This window comes from Trichechus manatus, unplaced genomic scaffold (assembly GCF_000243295.1).
Source record: "Trichechus manatus latirostris isolate Lorelei unplaced genomic scaffold, TriManLat1.0 scaffold00023, whole genome shotgun sequence".
NCBI classification, from domain to species: domain Eukaryota; kingdom Metazoa; phylum Chordata; class Mammalia; order Sirenia; family Trichechidae; genus Trichechus; species Trichechus manatus.
The window spans coordinates 18,856,183-18,875,325 of NW_004443959.1; the positions used below are offsets into that span (position 1 = coordinate 18,856,183).

General features: G+C 42.7%; 1 pseudogene; it reads right to left on the minus strand.

Annotated features, from left to right (window-relative positions):
* Positions 1 to 240: 240 nt before the first annotated feature.
* On the minus strand, positions 241 to 16,932 carry LOC101362013 (src substrate cortactin pseudogene; annotated as a pseudogene).
* Positions 16,933 to 19,143: the final 2,211 nt, after the last annotated feature.

A 19,143-nucleotide genomic window follows, 5' to 3' on the forward strand; every position in this document is an offset into this window, starting at 1 on the left:
CTGCCTCATTAACATCATAGAGGTTAGGATTTATAACACCTAGGATAATCACATCAGATCACAAAATGGTGGACATCCACACAATACTGGGCTTCATGGCCTAGCCAAGTTGACACACATTTTTGCGGGACACAATTCAATCTATAACATACAGTGTAGTTTGCAAACTGTGGCATAAATGCAACATGACCCTCTTTATGGCCATAGCTCTGCACAGTTGACCAAGAAGAGGCCACGTCTTCATTTACACACGCCACACCACTAACCATCATCAGTCATTTCAATGTTTGTGATAATGTCATCAGGAACAAGCAAAATTTCATCATCACCTGCAGCCTAATAATCACAGAGGGCTATGGCCATGATTCCAAGGTTATTTTTGTATATGTCATAGATATTTTCCTCTGCTTGATAGTGAGCATGTGTGTATATGGCTTCATAGATACTTCTGGGCCATACTCCAGATCCTGCTGGTGACTGCCTCTTGGTAGCCTGCATTCTCCTCTCTGTAGACAGACTTTGGCAGCTCACAGCCTAGTGGGAGGCACTGGTGCCTTTCTGGCTGTCTTGAATGGAGCTGTATCCTTACGGACAGAGCTTGATGGTGGTTTTTCTTCAGCTGGCTGTGCAGTGACAGCTGCAGGGGGGAGCTTGCTTGTGTTGTTTTGTTCTGGCTCTGGCTTGCCCTTCTAGTTTTCTTCTGGCCTCTTCGTGTTCTTTCTTTTCCTTAGCCGTCATTTGTGATCTCTTAGATTTTGCCTCCCATCTGTCTTCTTGTTCTTTCTTCTTAGAAAGGTTTTCAAAGTTAGCTCTGATAGCACTTGTTTTCTTATTTAGTTTCTACAAGAATAGTCTTCTGATAAGTAGAGAATCCTTCTGTAGCATCTTCAAGAATGGAAAGATTCTTATCCATTTAATCTTTCTGTACCCCACATTATATGCCGAATCCTTTGGAGTAGGATTTTTGGGATTCATGCCTCTGCGATTTCTCCTGACGACCCCGGTACAGGGCATGTTTGGCTTGTTTGTCTGTACACCAAATTTTCCTTCAAACCCTTCAACATAGTCTTTCTGTGACTCATGTTTTCCCATTTTGCCTTGATACTCAAAAGCAAGAGCACTTTTATCCACTTTGTCCTTGTCAATGTTACTACTTGCCACCAAAATCTTTGTAATAATGTTTCTGTGAATCATATATCTCCATTTTGCCCTGATAACCAGAGCCCACTCAACTTGTCCACCCGCTCAACCCACATATTTACCACCAATACCACCTAAGTAACCAAAAAAAGATCCAAACCCATTGCCGTCAAGTCAATTCCAACTCATAGCGACCCTATAGGACAGAGTAGAACTGCCCCATAGGGTTTCCAAGGAGCACCTGGCAGATTTGAACTGCCGACCTTTTGGTTAGCAATCGTAGCTCTTAACCACTACACCACCAGGGCTTCCACCATCTGAGAAGTCTTCGGTAAAGCATATTTCTTGTTTTATTCTGGTATCCAAAGCCCACAGCAGACTGATCAGCTCTGTCCATTTACGCACCAAATTTGCCTTCAAAATCCCATGCTGACTCAACTTGTTTGGAAAGTTTAAACCGAACATTTAGACCACATAAATGGCAAACCACTGATTTATCCATTCTATCTAGTTCCACACAAAATTTCCCTCCATAACCTTGAGATGCTTTTCAAGTTTTTTTTCCCTGGAGGCTTTGGTGTTCTTCAAAAACTTCTCTTTCAGCTTATATATGGTGCCCAGATCCTTTCACAATCTTGGTATCCCACCTTTGTTCTGTTTCACTTACAATCGGTCACAGAATTAGGTCCTTGTCTCGTTCATCTACTCCATTGTCATTCTGACTGATGGACTCAGTGGCCCGCAGAAACTTCCCACATCTTTCTTCCAGGTTAAAAATCAACAGCTGTTCACAGGACTGTTTAAAATGCAATAATCCAATGTGAATTTCTAGGCATCTAGGAAAGATCTCTGCCACTCCTGCCCCCTTGTGCCTCCTCCACTCTGTGGTCCTTGCTCCGCATCATATCTGGAAGCTGCCACCCCCACTGTGCCCGTACCTGGTGGTCGGTGCCCCCTCAGCTCAAGTAAATTCTCAGTTGAATTTGAGAAGTGGTTTAAAGGTGCTGCCATATAATAAGTGAAACTGTGGGTTGTATAAAAGTTGAATGCATGAGAGTCAAGCAACGCCCATACATGGCAATCCAAATCATAATCCTTTTTTTTTAAAAGGAGTATATCTTACTTTAAAAGTGCCCACTGAGTGAACGCCTCCCCTTGGCCTGTATTAGCTGCTTTCCCCTAGCGTTCTCATCTCATTTTGTGCCACTCGCTCACTGCCTTTCAGCCGTATTTATCATGATCGTAAGATCCATTGTCTTATTGGGGGCACTTCCGAGAGTGAAAGCAGGGACTATCCACAATTACTCAAGGACACTCCACATAAACTGGGACCGTCCTGGGCAAACGTGGGCTATGGTCACTGTAATCTGAACGACCTCCCCAGGCTCTTTGCAACTCAGGGCCATTGCGTTTGCAGTCTCTTCTGTCTGGGACCCACCACTCCAGGCCCAAGGCAGCCTCCTTTTAAACCCAGCTGGAAGAAGGATCTCATCAGGGCAGCCTCTTCAGACAGCCCTGTTTACAGAGGCCCCTTCCTGCTGATGTCTCATTTCCTTCACAGTACTACTCACAATAGGTCTTTTGTTTATTTTTTCATTATTTGTTTACTGTCATTTGAATGTAAGTGACATGAGCCCAGTGCCCAGTCATTGTCTAACACAGTACTTGCCTCTTAATAAGTTAAATACTAAGAAAACTATTAATATCCTTCTAATCCTTCATTTGCATATCTTAACAATACAGTTCTTTGAAGTCCTTGATTTGGAGCAATTTGTAATCTCTGGGGGAGATAGGTAAACAGCTTCTTCAAAATAAGAAAGCTGCTAGATGTATGTACTAAATGGTATTTTTGAACATGGAGTCAGAACACGCCAAATTAAATAACTCACATGGTGATTTCCATTAGGAATTGACTGCAGTCATCTCACATCAGGAGTGTGAGTGTGTGCACGAGTGTGTGTGTGTGTGTGTGTGTGTGTGAAAAATTCAAGTCCTTTGACCATAACAGATAAAACTCTGCATTCAACTCCGTATTACTGAGGCCTACGAAAAAGTACTTGAAGTCAACGGCCAAACTCTCCCCTTCCTCCTTTTCTCAGGTGGCACCAAGGATGAGAACAGGGCTACCTACGTTTGATTCCAGACTTCACTTTTTTACTTTCAGCATGGACTTTCACCCTTTCACCTTGGTGTATTCCTTCTGTGGAGATGTTACCACATTCAGGAATTTAAAATCCTGCTTTAGGACCTATGAGTCCTTATCTTTTAGTGACTGTGCCTTTCACTGCTCTGATCCATTTGCTGCTGATCTGAAAGCTTAACTCTCTGAGGCAAATCTCTTTTCTCTTATTAAAAATAAAAATTTGAAGTATATTTCTTTGTGGCCCCCAAGTACTGACCACAAATTGATTTACTGAATGTTTTAAAGACTCAAACTTGGTCTGTCCAGAAAGTAAGGGGAGATAAAACACCACCTCAAATGCTTAAGCTTTCTCAGCCTTACAGTTAACCGAATTTATTCCATACATGACTAATCACAGACTGCTTTAAGGAGAAAAATGCCTTGAATCAATTCGTACTCACAGAAGACTAACTTCTCTCCTGCACTGTTACCACTGCAATGTCCAGGACTCTTCCGAGCGGTTGGCCTAGGGGTGCTTTTCTCCTAAGACACAGTCAGTGAGCTGTGCAGAATTAGAGACCATCACAGGACAGGCAGAAACCACTGGCTTTCCCTTTTGGAAAGTTGCTTCTGGAAACCTATTGGCTTCTCTGTGGCCCCTGGGCAGAGGATGATAGAGACACAGCTACAGACACATCCACGGCTTTCTGCAGCATAAATCCATCACTTCCACCCTCATCAGAGAAGGCAAGGGGTAAGTTGGCGTAGGAGGCAGGAAGCTGTTGGATGAAGCATTACTTTTGTTTCAGTCTGTCAGTTGGGCTGCGCTTCTTAGGTAAAAAACCTCCTTCCCACTGGGCATTCTTAAACTGGGTAGCGTGGACGGGATCAGACCAAAAAAAATGTTAAGAAAAATGAAGTAGTATTAAAATGAAACCAAAAGAAGAATAGCCAATGGTTTCCAGCCTGTCTTTTCTGGGATGATTGGTAGTATTTGATCCTAGTCTGTTTTTCTAACCACCAAACAGAACAGAAAGTCAGGCACAATGGGGAATAGCAGAAGATTCCCTTCAGAAACCCCTGCAGCATGGTTTGGCTTCCTTTGCCTATTAGGTAGATGTGTGCAGGAGCAATTACAATGAGTGCTAAGCAGTTTTGATGAAAATTGATGTTATTTGGGATAGAGAAGGAGCCCTGGTGATGCGGTGGTTAAGAGCTCAGCTGCTAACAAAGAGGTCGGCAGTTCAAATCCAACAGGGGCTCCTTGGAAACCCTATGGGGCAATTCTAGTCTGTCCTACAGGGTCGCTATGAGTCAGAATCGATTCAATGGCAATGGATTTGGTTTTTGGTTTAGAGGAGACATAGATGTTTACCTGTATTTATCTTTAAAAAAAGAGGAAAAAAAGGAAAGGAGAGTGGAAGGAAGGAAAAAAAGGAAGGAAGGAAGGCTTTGAAAAGAAAAGGAAAAGCTGATCAACCTTGTTCCAGTAAAATGTATTTCTCTCACCACCACACGAGGACACTGGTAGTTCAGTAGTATACTTCTTGCCTTCCATAAGGGAGACTTGGGTTCGAGCTCAAGCTCAGCCACCATTCATCTGTGAGTGGAGACCTGCATGTTGCTGTGATGCAGAACAGGTCCCAGTGGACTTCCAGACTACCAAAAACCCTGTGATCCCATCCCGTGGTGCATGGGGTTGCCATGAGTTGGGGGCCCACTTGAAGGCAGCCAACACCACCACCATCACCATGTGGCCCCATCAAACCAAACAAAAACAACCAAACAAATTGAGTACTTATTGGCTTTCAGACCCTGTAGTAGGCACCATTGGGTTTTAAGTAATTTTAATTACACTCAAAAGGGAAATTAAATATGGATACTTGAAACATGTTAAGAAAGCAAGTATCAACTTGAGTTTTTAAATTAACTTTTTACAGTATAAGAATTCATAAATTTGTAGAATAGAGGTTCCTTTCACTTACTAATGTCAAATAAAAATAGGATTATGTGTAGAATGTCTTCATTGTAGATATTTCCTTAAGTAGCAGCCAACTAAACAATGTTCTGACAGTCTTGTGACTTCTTTCCCATGATGACCTGCACAACAGTGCATGTTTTCTGAAGAGGGCACAGCTTTTGGTTTAACATAACTGTATTTTGAAATATATCTTTACAACTTGCAGTAAAAAAAATACTGTTCATGTGGACAAATAAAATTAGTCTAATAAAACTGATCAGGAGATTACACGATTAAGCTCATTGCTATCCAGTCGATCCTGGCTCATAGCAACCCTATAGAACGCAGTAGAACCGCCCCATTGGGTTTCCCAGGAGTGGGCGGTGGATTTGAACTGCCGACCTTTTGGTTAGCAGCCTAGCATACGATGTTCCTTTATTTGTCCCTTCTACAGTGTGTTTACCTCACTAAGGGGAGCTCTACCGATAAAATAACCAGTCTGTGAGAAGGAGGGCAGTCTACTGGCTATATTACAAATGACAGATTTATAAGCAAAGCAATGGCTGAAATCCATGGTATTTTTCTTCGGTCAATGTGAAACGTATGAAAACCTCTATGGAATTTACTTTTTTTTTTTTTCTGGTAGGTATATAAAAATGGTTCAGACACAAATGATTAGACGTTGTAACCTAGAGGGAAGATATTTATAGGAGAGAACATGAAATTACTGAAGGCAAGAGCAACAGAAATGCCGAGTGTGCCGAGGCAAGGAGACCGAACTCACTCACAGCTCCTTGTCAGAGTGCAGGAAGCATTGCTTCTTCCCTTGGCTGACCTTCATCGCACCTCAGGAGGATGCCGAGGGAAGTGGGTCAGACGTGCAAATTAATTCGATGCAGGGGTAGCCTCCTTCCTCTGCTCGACTGCTCCGAGCCAAGCTCTGAGTTGTGCTATTCAGGGGACAGTGGAACGATTTCAACCCACAGCGATTCATCACTATTACACAGCTCTTGACAGGTGGAAGAAGGTACCGAGTCTCTGTCAGGCTGGGGTGTTTACATATATATAACATACACATATAGAAAACCCAGGCTTGCCTTCCACAGTAGCGCTGGCAGAATCCCACAGACTCTGTAAGAATGACAATGGGGTCACTGGCCTTTGGCTGCTCTTAGTTTTCTATTTGGCCTACGGGTCTTTTATGAGCAAAAGTCTGTGACTTTTTAAATCTAAAATAACAAGAGATAACTTGCATTTTGAGGTTACTTGGGTGGTTTTTTTTTTTTTTAAACTAATGGAGAACAGGAAATTTAGAATTTAGATATAAGGAATATCTTTACTTGAGGAAAACAATGTTATTTTTAGAAGGATCTTACTGAAATAGCTATTTAATCCTTGGAAAGAGACTCGGCATATATAAAGAGGGGGGAACAAAAGAGGCAATGATTTAATCAGTAAGTGGAAAGGAATTAGCTGGCAGGAAAAAAGAAAGATGAGGACATCTCTTAAATAGCCTCCTTCAACAGCCCCCAGGTGTATCCACGGGCATGCAGTGGTATATCCACGGGGGTGCAGTGGTGTGTCCACGGGGGTGCAGAGGTGTATCCTTGGGAGTGCAGGGGTGTATCCATGAGGGTGCAGTGGTCCTGGTGCGGTGATGAGTGGTGCAGGGATGGGGATATGGGCCAGACCTCTCTTTCTTACCACTCCAACCCACAACCTTGTAGTTAAATTCAGAAAGCATGGACTTTGGAGTGAAGCAAAGCTGGGTTCAAATTCTAAATGTGTGACTTGAAGCAAATTGTCACCTCTGAGCTTACTTCCCCATCTGTCGATTGAGGATAACAGAATTTACATCGTTGGGTTTCATTGGGCATTAAATGAGATCTGTGAGTCCATCCTGGCAGAGGCTGGCTCAATGAGAGTCAGTTTCTTTTTTCTTATCACCTTTGTGTTGACTCTCAACTCTGAACTTGTGTGGAAACTCTACAGCTAACACTCCAGTTGCTGCCCTGAGAAGCCAGCTGTACACGGAGAGCCCATTAGTTCTCAAACTTAGTGTGTGCAAGGTGGAACACAACACAGCTTCCCCACTGCCTCCATTCTCAAAGCCTTTCATTTGCATATCTTCACATCATGCTCAATTCCTTGGAGTCTTTGATTTGGAGCATCTTGTAATTTGTGGGGGAGATAGTCACACACGCAGATACCCACACGGCCAGGCAGGCTGCTTGATGTGGTCGTGGGTTGATCCCCTGTCACAGTGCACATGAGAAGATGGGCTTCAGCAGATATTTTTGGAAGAAACGAATGTCAAAATGAATGCGAACCAGCTTGAGTACACTATTCACTAGGGCATCTCAAATAACCGGAATAGACAGTAGCTTTCTGGGTAAAGGACTGGTCTCGACTTTTGCTGTTGCCTCAAGGGGCTGTTATGAGGCTCTGCCTGCAGAGGACTTGACTGAAATCAGACTGAGAGTATTAACAGTACCTGTGTCCCCTTGCGGTTCTTCTGTCACAGAAACACACAAAAAGCAGAGCCACGGAGGAAAATTTGAGAGTGCTCATTAAAACACGTATCAGGGAAGAGGGTCTTGACCACAGGAATTGGCCTGTTTGCACAGATGGCTTGTAGTTCTTTGTTAAGGAGATGAGTGTGTTAGGCAGTCTTAGCCGTATGAAATCTGCTTTAAACACATTATGACTATTTACGAGGAAATTCCAGGCTTAGCAAAGAGCTTCCCATTAAATTCTGGGCTCCTATGGGCCCTTTCTGCAGGGAGAGAACGTGTTGGTCAGGGGATGTGGATGCGTTGCACCATCAGTGTCTATGTTTTAAATCTAAAGTTTCTCTCTCCGAGAGGCAGATTCCTTCTCGCTTTGCTGACAAAGTGATTTCTGTGAAATTGCCTCATCAGTTGTCTGGTCCTTTCCACGTGGATGCTCATACATGTTGTCATGCTTAAAAAATAAAAACTTCCGGGGCATCTAGTAGTTTACAAACCCATTAAACGAAGCAATTCAATTCCTGCAGGTGGACAGATATGACCAGAATCTCATTAAGAAAACCTCCTAAATAGTCATACAGTCCAACCTTTTTAATGGGCGAGTCACCTCTACTATCTTGTAGTCACTTGACTGGTCAGTTGTTCTTGAGTATTGCCAGTGATGAGGAATTCATTTCTGCACATCTTTGAGAAGTTTGAACAGTGGTCAAGTCTGCCCTGATGTAGAACTTACATAGAAAGAAGAAAAGGTCTAAGGTACTTTCCACACGTATCTGGTGAGAGCTATTACACACCTTCTCACATTTCCCTCTGTTCCAAATTTTCTCTGAAGCATTTTAGACTTCCAAAACTCTTTCAAGTTGTCTTTCCTCATATGGCAGAGTTTTGACGTTACTTATTGTCTTGGGATGCCCTCCATTGGATAAATCCCAGCTTATCAATTCTGTATCGAATCGAGCCGTTTGAATATGACTTGGCATCTCCTTCCTGATTCTGAATATTAAGCTTTATTAACGTAGCCTTTTTTTGTGTGTGTGACTGCCTACACTGGTAATATAAAGCAAAGATGTCACTTTGAGAATTAAGTTGTGCCTGACCCAAGCCATGGTATTTTCAATCTCCTCATATGCATGCAAAAGCTGGACAGTCAAAAATAAGGAAGACCAAAGAAGAACTGATGCCTTTGAATTATCGTGTTGGTGAAGAATATTGAATATACCATGGACTGCCAGAAGAAAGAACAAATCTATCTTGGAAGAAGTACAGCCAGAATGTTCCTTAGAAGCGAAGATGGCGAGACTTCGTCTCACGTACTTTGGACATGTTATCAGGAGGAACCAGTCTATGGAAAAGAACATCATGCTTGGTAAGGTAGAGAGTCAGTGAAAAAGAGGAAGACCTTCAGTGAGATGGATTGACAAAGTGGCTGCAACAGTGGGCTCAAACATAGCAATTATTGTGAGATTGGGCAGTGTTTCGTTCTATTGTACACAGGGTTGCTATGAGTAAGAACTGACTCAATGGCCCCTAACAACAAACTACATTAGCAACTTACATTGAAATGACAATTTACTTAAAACATCTGCGTCATTTATACAAACGCTGCTTCTAGCCACCAGAAATCCTTTTTTATATTTGGAAGGAAGCAAGTTGTTAATAAAAATATATTTATTAATGTAAGTGCTACTTCAGATATCTCCTCTCCTTGCCTGTCCCCTCTACTTATGTATTTCATTTCATGATATTATTTCCTCCTTCCTGGTATCTAATTCTTCTAGTAAATTGAAATAATATAACACTCAGATAAATTGCATAGTATATTTAACATCTTATGAGTAGAAATTATATGTTTTCCAGGACTTAATGTCACTGTTTGCCGAATTTGGCTTTTGAACTTTCATGCCAATTAATTTATGAACCAGCTCTTTAAATTCCTGAAGACCCCCTACATTGCTCTCAACCGTTTTGCTTTCTCCCGTTTAAACATCTCTAGGGTCTGCAGTTCTCTCAAAATATCTCATAACTTTGAGGATGCTACGGAGCTCCTTTGGGTGAGAATGTTTCTCCAAGGAGCTGGAGGTGATGCACATCTGACTGACTCTAGGAGATCCATGGCCCAGAAAATGCAACCAGGTCGCCAGTGGCCTGGGTCCTCTCCTGCTTTAGGAAGTACAGACCCCAGGGACCATGGGTACCTGAATGGAGCCTTGACCTTTTACAAATGGAGACTTGACCTTTTACAAAGGGAGCCTTGGCCTTTTACAAATAGAGCCTTGACCTTTTACAAATGGAGCCTTGACCTTTTACAACCTGAGGCCATTCCCGACCCATTTTCTGTAGAGTCCAAGGTGTTTTCCTCACTTCATGTTTGATCACATTCCTTTCACCACTTGGAACTTGCTGGGTAGTTACTTCTTTCTGAGTGGCTTTTTTTTTTTTTTTTTACTTCTATTCTTTACATTTTTATATTTTATCAACACCATTCTAGTTATTGTATTTGATTCTTAGTCTGAATTTATCCCTCCCCCTTTTTTCTCTCTTCTCTCCCAGTGTACTGGATGTGACAGAGGAGAGGAGAAACGCTCTAGGAGAATAGCTTCTGCCCCACAACCACCACCATCCCTTGAATACAAGAGCTTCCAGATGGCTGCGACCTTCTCAAATCCTTTCCCTCTCCAGCCTGGCCACCAGCAATAATATTGAAGATTTTTTTTTTTCCTCACATGTCCAGGTGTTAATTAAGGTTCTTTTAACTTTAAATAATAGAAGCTGCCTAGAGATGGTTTAATCAAAACATTATGAAAACCTATTTCCAGTGGCCTGGGGTGTTTCGTGGACTCTAAGGAAGAATTAAACAATGGAGATTCTGCAAGGTGAGGGATCAGGGCTTTGGGGACCTCAGCAGCAGAGTTTCTGGATGGTTTCTCTAGAGCACCACCATCAGCATGTCCACTTTGGTGACTCTCAGTCTCTGCCTCTTTGCTGAAGTTCAAATTCCCAGAAAACAGAATCTGATTGGCTCAGGGTCAAGTTCCTGTCTGCTTCCAATCAATCAGCTGCAGCCAGGGAGGTGGGGTCACAGGGCACATGTATACCTTCTTGGCCCACCTCTGGGTATAGGGTTGTCCTACAGCACGTAGGCATTATCTGAGTCAGACAGTTTCTTCCTTAAGCCCATTATACAAACCCAAATCAAACTGGTTGCCATTGAATGGATTCTGACTCATTGTGACCAAAAATCAAACCAAATCTATTGCCGTTGAGTCATCTCCAACTCATAGTGAGCCTATAGGACAGAGCAGAACTGCCCCATAGGGTTTCCAAGGAGAGGCTGGTAGATTCCAACTGCCGACCTTCTGGTTAGCTGCCGAACACTTAACCACTGTACCACCAGGGCTTTGATATATAAAAGGCATTATATGTTTGCATTTTCCCCAAATTGAAATAGAAAGCAGTGGTTAATTGCTCGGCTGCTAACCAAAAAGTTGGCAGTTCGAATCCATCAGCTTCTCGTTCGAAACCCTGTGGGGCAGTTGTACTCTGTCCTATGGGTCTCTATGAGTCAGAATCAACTTGACGGCAACTGGTTTGGTTTGGTATAGTCTTACCAAGACTCTCCACACACTGTCTCTTCTACAAGCTCCTTAAACTTTGCACTTAGCTCTCTTTTCAGTTTGACTGTTTAAAATGGCTTGGACAGCTTCCAGTAAATGGTTCTCTTATTCCTTGCAATCATAGCTCAGAGCACTGTGAAGTACCTAACGTTGGGCCAGGCTCTTGACAGATGACACGGGAAGATGCCATCTTCAATTAGGAAGCCAACATGCCGTTGCAATCATGTGCCATTTCCCAGAGTGTCACTTCCCTGATCCGGGCCACTGGGCCCTCTGCACAAGGCTCCAGGCTCCACTGCAGGCAGGTGACACTGGGATCACGAAAAAGGTGCATGGTGCAGGAACCCCTGAAATGGATGTGTTTTTCCTCCTCCTCCAACTCCCCTGCACTCAAAACTCCCTCTTTTTCCTGTATCTTGTCTGCTACCGGATAATGGTTACTGGCAAGTGCAAAATAACAGGCAGAAAATAGGACTCCTCTGGCAAAGGACGACCCAACCAGCATTCCCAATAAGCACTGGATTCATAGGCACGTAGTTCAGCTTCCACTGAAGACAATATTTTTTCTCAAAAACAAAAGTTAATCCTTTTCATTCATTTGCTTTATGGAGCCAGGCGGTTTTGAAGAAGTAATATTGAAACGTCATGTTTAGAAGGATGCACTCCAGCTGTCTGGAATAAAGAAGTTCTCAAACTCCTTGTCTTCCTCATAACCATGCACACTTGTCTCTACATTGGGTCTGATACAATTAGACTCACTAAACCAACATTATTTATTTCCTTTCCATTTATCACAGAATAGCACGTGGCTTTAACTTGAGTTTTAAACCTGGCTCTAGGTATATGGCCTTGGGCAATGCCTCTGAGCCACAGTCTTCTTCACAAAGTGGGAAATAATTGCCTCAGAGGCTTGTTGCAAGAACTGAATGAAATGAAGTACGCAAACTGTCTAGCACTCAGTCTGGCATTTAGTAAGCTTTTGGGGAGTGTTAGGGTGTCTGTGCTTATGTAAGTGTGAGCACATTAATTTACTTGTTCACTCTCAGTACCTGCTCTCAGATCATTACTGTAAGCAACACTAGACCTATTTGATAATTATTTCAAAAGATATGGCATGATCTTTACTCTCAGAGACAGTATTCTCTGTTTTGGGAGCCAAGGTTTACACATATAAAACAAATTAAAAAATTCTAAGAATAGTTATAGCAAAGAATTAGATTAAACACAGCAAAACATTAAAATATCTGATGTGGAAATTGTCTTCTCAGACAGATATAACCAAGGCCAGGTTGATTAGAGGCAGCTAACAGTCTGGGAAACCCTGGTGGCATAGTGGTTAAGTGCTATGGCTGCTAACCAAAAGGTCAGCAGTTCAAATCCACCAGGCGCTCCTTGGAAATTCTGTGGGGCAGTTCTACTCTGTCCTATAACGTCGTTATGAGTCTGAATTGACTCGAAGGCAATGGATTTAACAGTCTGAGAAAGTTGGGTCCACTAGTGGTTCACTTCAGCAGGCTCAGAACTATCGACAGTAATGTGGGTTAAGGATGGGCCTTTACTGGGTCATCAGATAACACCTGGGCTCACTCAGTCATCTTCTAGGTTCTGAAATGTGGCAGGGAGCGAAGAATGTTGGTTGCCTCCTTTCTAGCAGATCTCTGTGATTCTAGCAGATCTCTGTGATTCTAGCTGTGTGATTAAACAAAATTGACCACAAGCTAGCTCATAGGCCAGCCATGACTGGTTTAAGCTTATAATGATAATAAAAGCTAGCATTTATTGAGCACTTATTATGTAACCAATAACTATGGTAACCAGTCCAGTTGCCACCAAGGTGATTACGGCTCATGGAGACCCCATGTGTGTCAGAGTAGAATTGTTCTCTATAGGGTTTCAGTGGCTGATTTTTTTGAAGTAGATCACCAGGCATTTCTTCCAAGGTGCCTCTGAGTGGACTCGAGTTAGCAGCTGAGTGTGTTAACCGCTTGCACGACACAGGGATGCCCCACTATGTAGAAGGCACACACTAAGCGCTTTATACGCATTTTCCGTAATCTTTAAAACAGCCATGCCAGTTAGCTATGAATATCTTTAGTAGTGAAAGCTTGGTGCTCAGAAAGGTTCACAGCTTGCCCAAGGCCATCTGGACCAACAAGTGGCAGAATCAGGAATGAAACCCAGTCAGTTTGACTTCAAACATCCATTCCCATCATACTTCAGCTCTGTCTCTGCAAAGACAAAGAAATTCTCACAGATTCAAATAAACACTTTTTAGAAAAGCAAATCTTAAAATGCTGTATAATAAAGTTGGGAGGTAGAAATTTACCCCCTATTGGGGTATCTAATGTGATTCTACATCATATAATTTAATGCCTAATTTTTTTTATCTCTTCCCCATGTGTGAATGATGGAAATAGCAACAAAGGTACTAAGGTCATATTATTAAAGTGGTTCTGATTTGATTATTTCTAAGAGAAAATCTAATACTGAGATATTGGATACTTTTAAAAACATGTCCAAAGTTGTAAGGAAAACTATATTAAATACAGTACAACAGTATTGACCTCGATCTTTATATGACTACATATTCTCAGAAGAAATAATTTGACAAAATGGGAAATACAATCTCTTTTTTCAGAAAAGACAAAACGCGGAATTTTCCCTCGCTAGTGTGTTAGAATGTTGAGCTTTTTTATTTTTCACTCGTTTTTTTGTTTTTGTCATGTCATTAGGATACTTTATCATAAGATGCTACGATACTTCCCAGAAGGTCTAAGTATTCTTAGTGGCCTTCTGAAGTTTTAAAACACAATGTTCCTTTCTTTACAAGGCTACTTATTTTCCAAGGTGAAAGGCACACGGCGATGAGATTTTGGGCTTGTGGTGATTTTTACATAGAAGAATGAACAGGATACATTGGATGATCCTAATCCTGGTCCTAGAGAGAGTTAGAAGTATAGACTCTAGGAAAGCGAGGAGGAAAGGAGAGAAGGATTTGGTGATGGCCTGGCTAAGCAGAAAGAAAAATCAGATCATAAAACACTGAATTTCTCAAGTTCAACCTCCTTGTTTTATAGATGGATTAACTGAGAGTCAGTGAGTGAGTCTGAGGAGTTGGGCTTTAATACTGTCAGATAAGCATCCTAGGAAGGAAGCATTTTAGGAGAGGCGCATGTGACACAGCCCTCAGTAGAACTGAACAAGATATTTCTCTCCAGGATCTACGGTGTGAGCCCCAGTCACATCGTTTCACTTCATTATTGAACACCTACACTAGACACAAGGTATACAAGGTATACAAAGACGGATGAGACATAACTACCCTCAAGAAGACGACTCTTACTCTGTTCAGTACTCAGCGGAGACAAACAACGGCTGTTCACTGTCTGTTACGTGCCCGGCACTGCGTTGGGGCCTGGCTATTAAGATAAGATCTGCACGAGAGCAGAGAACTTGGAATTGTTCACTGCTATGTGAACAGTGCCTACATCATTGCCCAACAAAAACGAATACTGAATGAGTTATAGAAAAAGTTGCCCTCCAGCCGACTCCAACTCATGGTGACTCCATGCATGTTAGAGTTGAACTGTGCTCTATAGCGTTTTCAACGGCTCATATTTTAGAAGTAGATTGCCAGGCCTTTCTTCTGAGGTGCCAGCGTGTAGACTTGTACCTCTAACCTTTTGATTAGCAGCCAAACGTGTTAACTGTTTGCACCACCCAGGAACTCCATACGTATAAAAAGGGAGCCCTGGATGGTGCAAACAATTAACACACTCAGCTGGTAGACGAAAGGTTGTCAGTTTGAGTAGACCCAGAGGTGCCTTGGAAGAAAGGCCTGGTGATCTACCTCTGAAAACTCAGCCATTGAAAACTCTATTGAGCACAGTTCTACTCTGACACATATGGGGTTGCCATGAGTTGGAGTAAACTAGGTGACAATTGATTTTATATACAAAGAGTCACTAGACTTCAAGAAGTTCAGAGTTTAGCTTGGATTAGGATTAGGTGATAAAAAAAAGAAAGTTTTATTTTGAATACCATCCTTCGAAGTTGTGGACTCTGGCCACAAAAAAAAAACAAAAAAAAAGAGTGTGGAGCTGCAGGACTGAAATGAAAGGCCATCCGCCAAGCGCTACCGCCACCAGAGTGAACAAGGCTTCACATCAGCTGGGCAACATGTCAGGGAAAAGCCCAAGACAAAGCCATCAAGCTATTGTGGAAGGGCTGGGCTGGAGATACAGCACCTACACTTCCAGGGCTTTCTGGAAATCATAGACCACTGAGGCCACAGCCGTCTGGGGTGCGTTTGGGAGTCTGGGGTTGAAACAGACACGGCTGAACCACTTAACCGCGCATCTCCTATACTCATCGGGCTTGCGGGAGCACCTGAGACTTCCCTGTCTGAGGTGCAGCCCTTGGATGCCTCAGAGCCGCTCTGGAGGCAACGGAGAGCGTCAGGAGAGAAACTGAGGCTCCATGCTCTGACCTCAGCCACGCAACCTCAAGTCTATATTTTTATTCACTGATATTGAAAGTAAAAATCTGTTTGGAGAAAGATGGCATATCTTGAAGACGTTGAAAAACAGAAGCTGGGTGTAGACAGAAGTACACAAGACTTTCTATGTTTAGAGAATTCGTTGTGTAATAGAAATTTAAATTCAATAGTGGTAAGAGTTGTCCAAGGAGCCCTGCTGGTGCAAATGGTTAACAGCTCAGCTGCTAATGAAAGGTTGACAGTTAGAACCTACCCAGCCGCTCCCCGGGAGAAAGACCTGGCAATCTGCTCCCGTAAAATTATAGCCAAGAAAACCCCACGGGGCAGTTCTGCTCTGTAACACATGAGTCAGAACCTACTTGACAGCAACAGCTATGTGTTTTTTTTTTTTTTTTTTTGGTTTTATTTTATATAATGTAGGAACAATTCATTAATTTGAAAAATATTCAGTGCACGCTTGCTAATTGCAAGAAGCTCTGATGCAAAGGAGAGAGGAGAACTTCACAGGAAAAAGACACTGTTTCCTGCCAGGGGGGTGCAGACTCCGGGGAGGCTGCACACAGGTGAGGAGCCCTGATAGCACAGTGGTTAAGTGCTCGTCTGCTAACTACAATGTTGGTGGTTCCAACTTCCCAGCGGCTCTGCGTGAGAGAGACATGGCAGTGTGCTTCCATAAGGATTGCAGCCTTGGAAACCCTATAAGGCAGTTCTGCTCTGTCCTAGAGGATCATTATGAGTTGGAATCAACTCAACGGCAACAGGTTTGGGTTTCTGGTTGGCCCAGAGATGGTGGCATTTAAGTAGAACCTTAAAAGATGTGTAAGAATTGAACATAAGGAAGGCTGGTTTGAGCTGATGAGTGAAGATTATTTCCTGGAAAGATAAAGGCATGAACCAAAGGGAAAAGTGGGAAAATTTGAGCAACTGTGGGGAACTATATAATGAGACAATGATTGACGACCAGCACCCACAGAGAATGCATGAAGAAGAGAGAAGAGTAGGATGATTTTTACTGGAAAGCTTGCTTGTGAAGGGGGCTGCGTGGGAAAGAGGCTGCATAGGTCCGGCTCACTATCATTACTCCCCATCGCTAACTCCCCCCGATGTCTCATGATCTTTTCTTTCCCTCTCGTTCCAGTCACTATAAAAAGTTTAAGCTTAACCAATGTTCCTCCTTGGGGGGTGGAAAACAAGTGATAATGATCTAGGAATGAAAAACCAAACAGAGCACCCGTCTTGTGACAAGAAAACCAGGATGTTGCCAGATAGCCCCCAAAAATGCCGGTAAAAGATTAACTCATCTGAGACATGACCACCTCAAGAAGGAACTAACACAAACTTCTGAAACCCACAGTCCCGTCGCTATAAAGCCTTTGGCAAGTCTCCAGTTGGGGAGATAGGTTTTTGGAGCAATCTATTACTCTCTGTCTCCTATATATCGATATATAATAAAACTCTCGCTGTTCCCCTCACCCCTGTCTCAGAATTGGCTATTGCGGCAGGTGGCTCCAATCCGCATTATTGCGGCAACATTTGGAGGCAGCTCACAGACATCCTTGAGACCTGGTTCCTGCTCTCAAGGAGAAGAGATGAGGGGTAGAGCAGTTGTAGAAATAATCAGAGACAAGGCTCGTAGAAATCAATAGTGGCTATATTAAACCAGATTGAAAATAAGGTACTGTGGGGTGTGTGTAGGGGATCTCTAGGACAGGAATCAGGAGACTTGACATTATCCCCAGTTCTGCCATGAAGAAATTTCTTTTATTTCAGGCAAGTCACTTACTCCTCAGGAGTTCAGTTTCTTCTATAAAGGAAGGGTATCAAAGAGAGAATGATTGTAAAGGCCACGTTCAGATCCCCAGGGCTACACTTCTATTCGCCTTCCCTCTAGTCAATGTCCCAGTGAATTGGTGATGCTATCAGGCACCACGGGGTGGCTGTGATGGCGGGGGAGGTGTGTCAAGAGATTTGAGAAGCCAACTTGCAGAAGAAAATTCTAGGCAAGTTTTTCTCAAGAATAGACCAAAAAAAAAAAAAAAAAAAGAATCAAACTAAACCCACTGCCGTCGAGTTGATTCAGACCCATAGTGACCCTATAAGACAGTATAGAACTGCCGCATAAGATTTCCAAGACTGAATTTTTTACGGAAGCAGACTGCAACATCTTTCTCCCTCAGAGTGCCTGGTGGGTTTGAACTGTCAACCTTTTGGTTAGCAGGCCAGTGCTTAAGCACTGTGCCACCAGGCACCAGGGCTCCTTCCCATGTATAGGGAAGAAGAATAGATAAAGACAGAGAAGTAGGTGTGGAAACAGAATGTACAATTAACTTCTCCATTTCTCAGCCTACCTCTGTGTGTGTGTGTGTGTGTGTGTGTGTGTGTGTGTGTGTGTGACAGAGAGAGAGAGCCTAGGAATGGGGGAGGGACAAAAGGGAAGTGAGTGGTAGAAGAACCAAAACAGCAAACTCGGGATGATTATGCATAACTACTTAAATCAGAATTTTGATGAGAAACGCTAAAGCAAGGAAGACGAGAAATTAAGCACAGCTCTCATTTAAGTGGAGATACTCCAGCAAGAGCATGTAGAAGTGATACTTTCTGAATGGTTATACAGCTGGCATAGGAGATTTATGGCATACACTTGGAACCACTTTGTATGGCAAGAAAATATAATTATGCTGAAACTTATTTTTACTTAGTCCCTCAATATAATAAACAACTCTAAGTTTTACTTAAGGAGAAATTGATAAATAGTAAAAGCTTAATAACAACAATAACAATATGGATGCACAGTTTCAGCTGTACGGTCTGCAGTTACTACGCGGCTAAGTGTAGTTTTATTTGTTTTGTATTTAAAAAGGCAGTGCCCAGGGCCTCTCATGACCCTCACTCAATAAGAAAGCTTTTTGTTGCTATTCTGAACAGACCAGAGCAAGAAAGAGGTCTAGTACACTTAAGAACCTATTCAACAAGTTTTCTCTGCTTATTATGGCAGGATTTAGGTAACATTTGCGAGTCATGACTTCCTTTTCCCACCACACCCTAGAGATTTCAAATCCTTTCAACTAACAGCAAGTAGAGATACCCGAGCAGACTTAATAATAGCACCAACCAGAAAAACCCAAACCTATTGCCGTCCAGTCGATTCCGACTCATAGCAACCCTACAGGGCAGAGTAGAACTAACTGCGCCATAAGGTTTCCAAGGCTGTAAATCTTTATGGAAGCAGACTGCTGCATCTTTCTCCCCCTGGTGGATTTGAACCGCCATCCTTTTGGTTAGCAGGCAAGCTCTTTAAC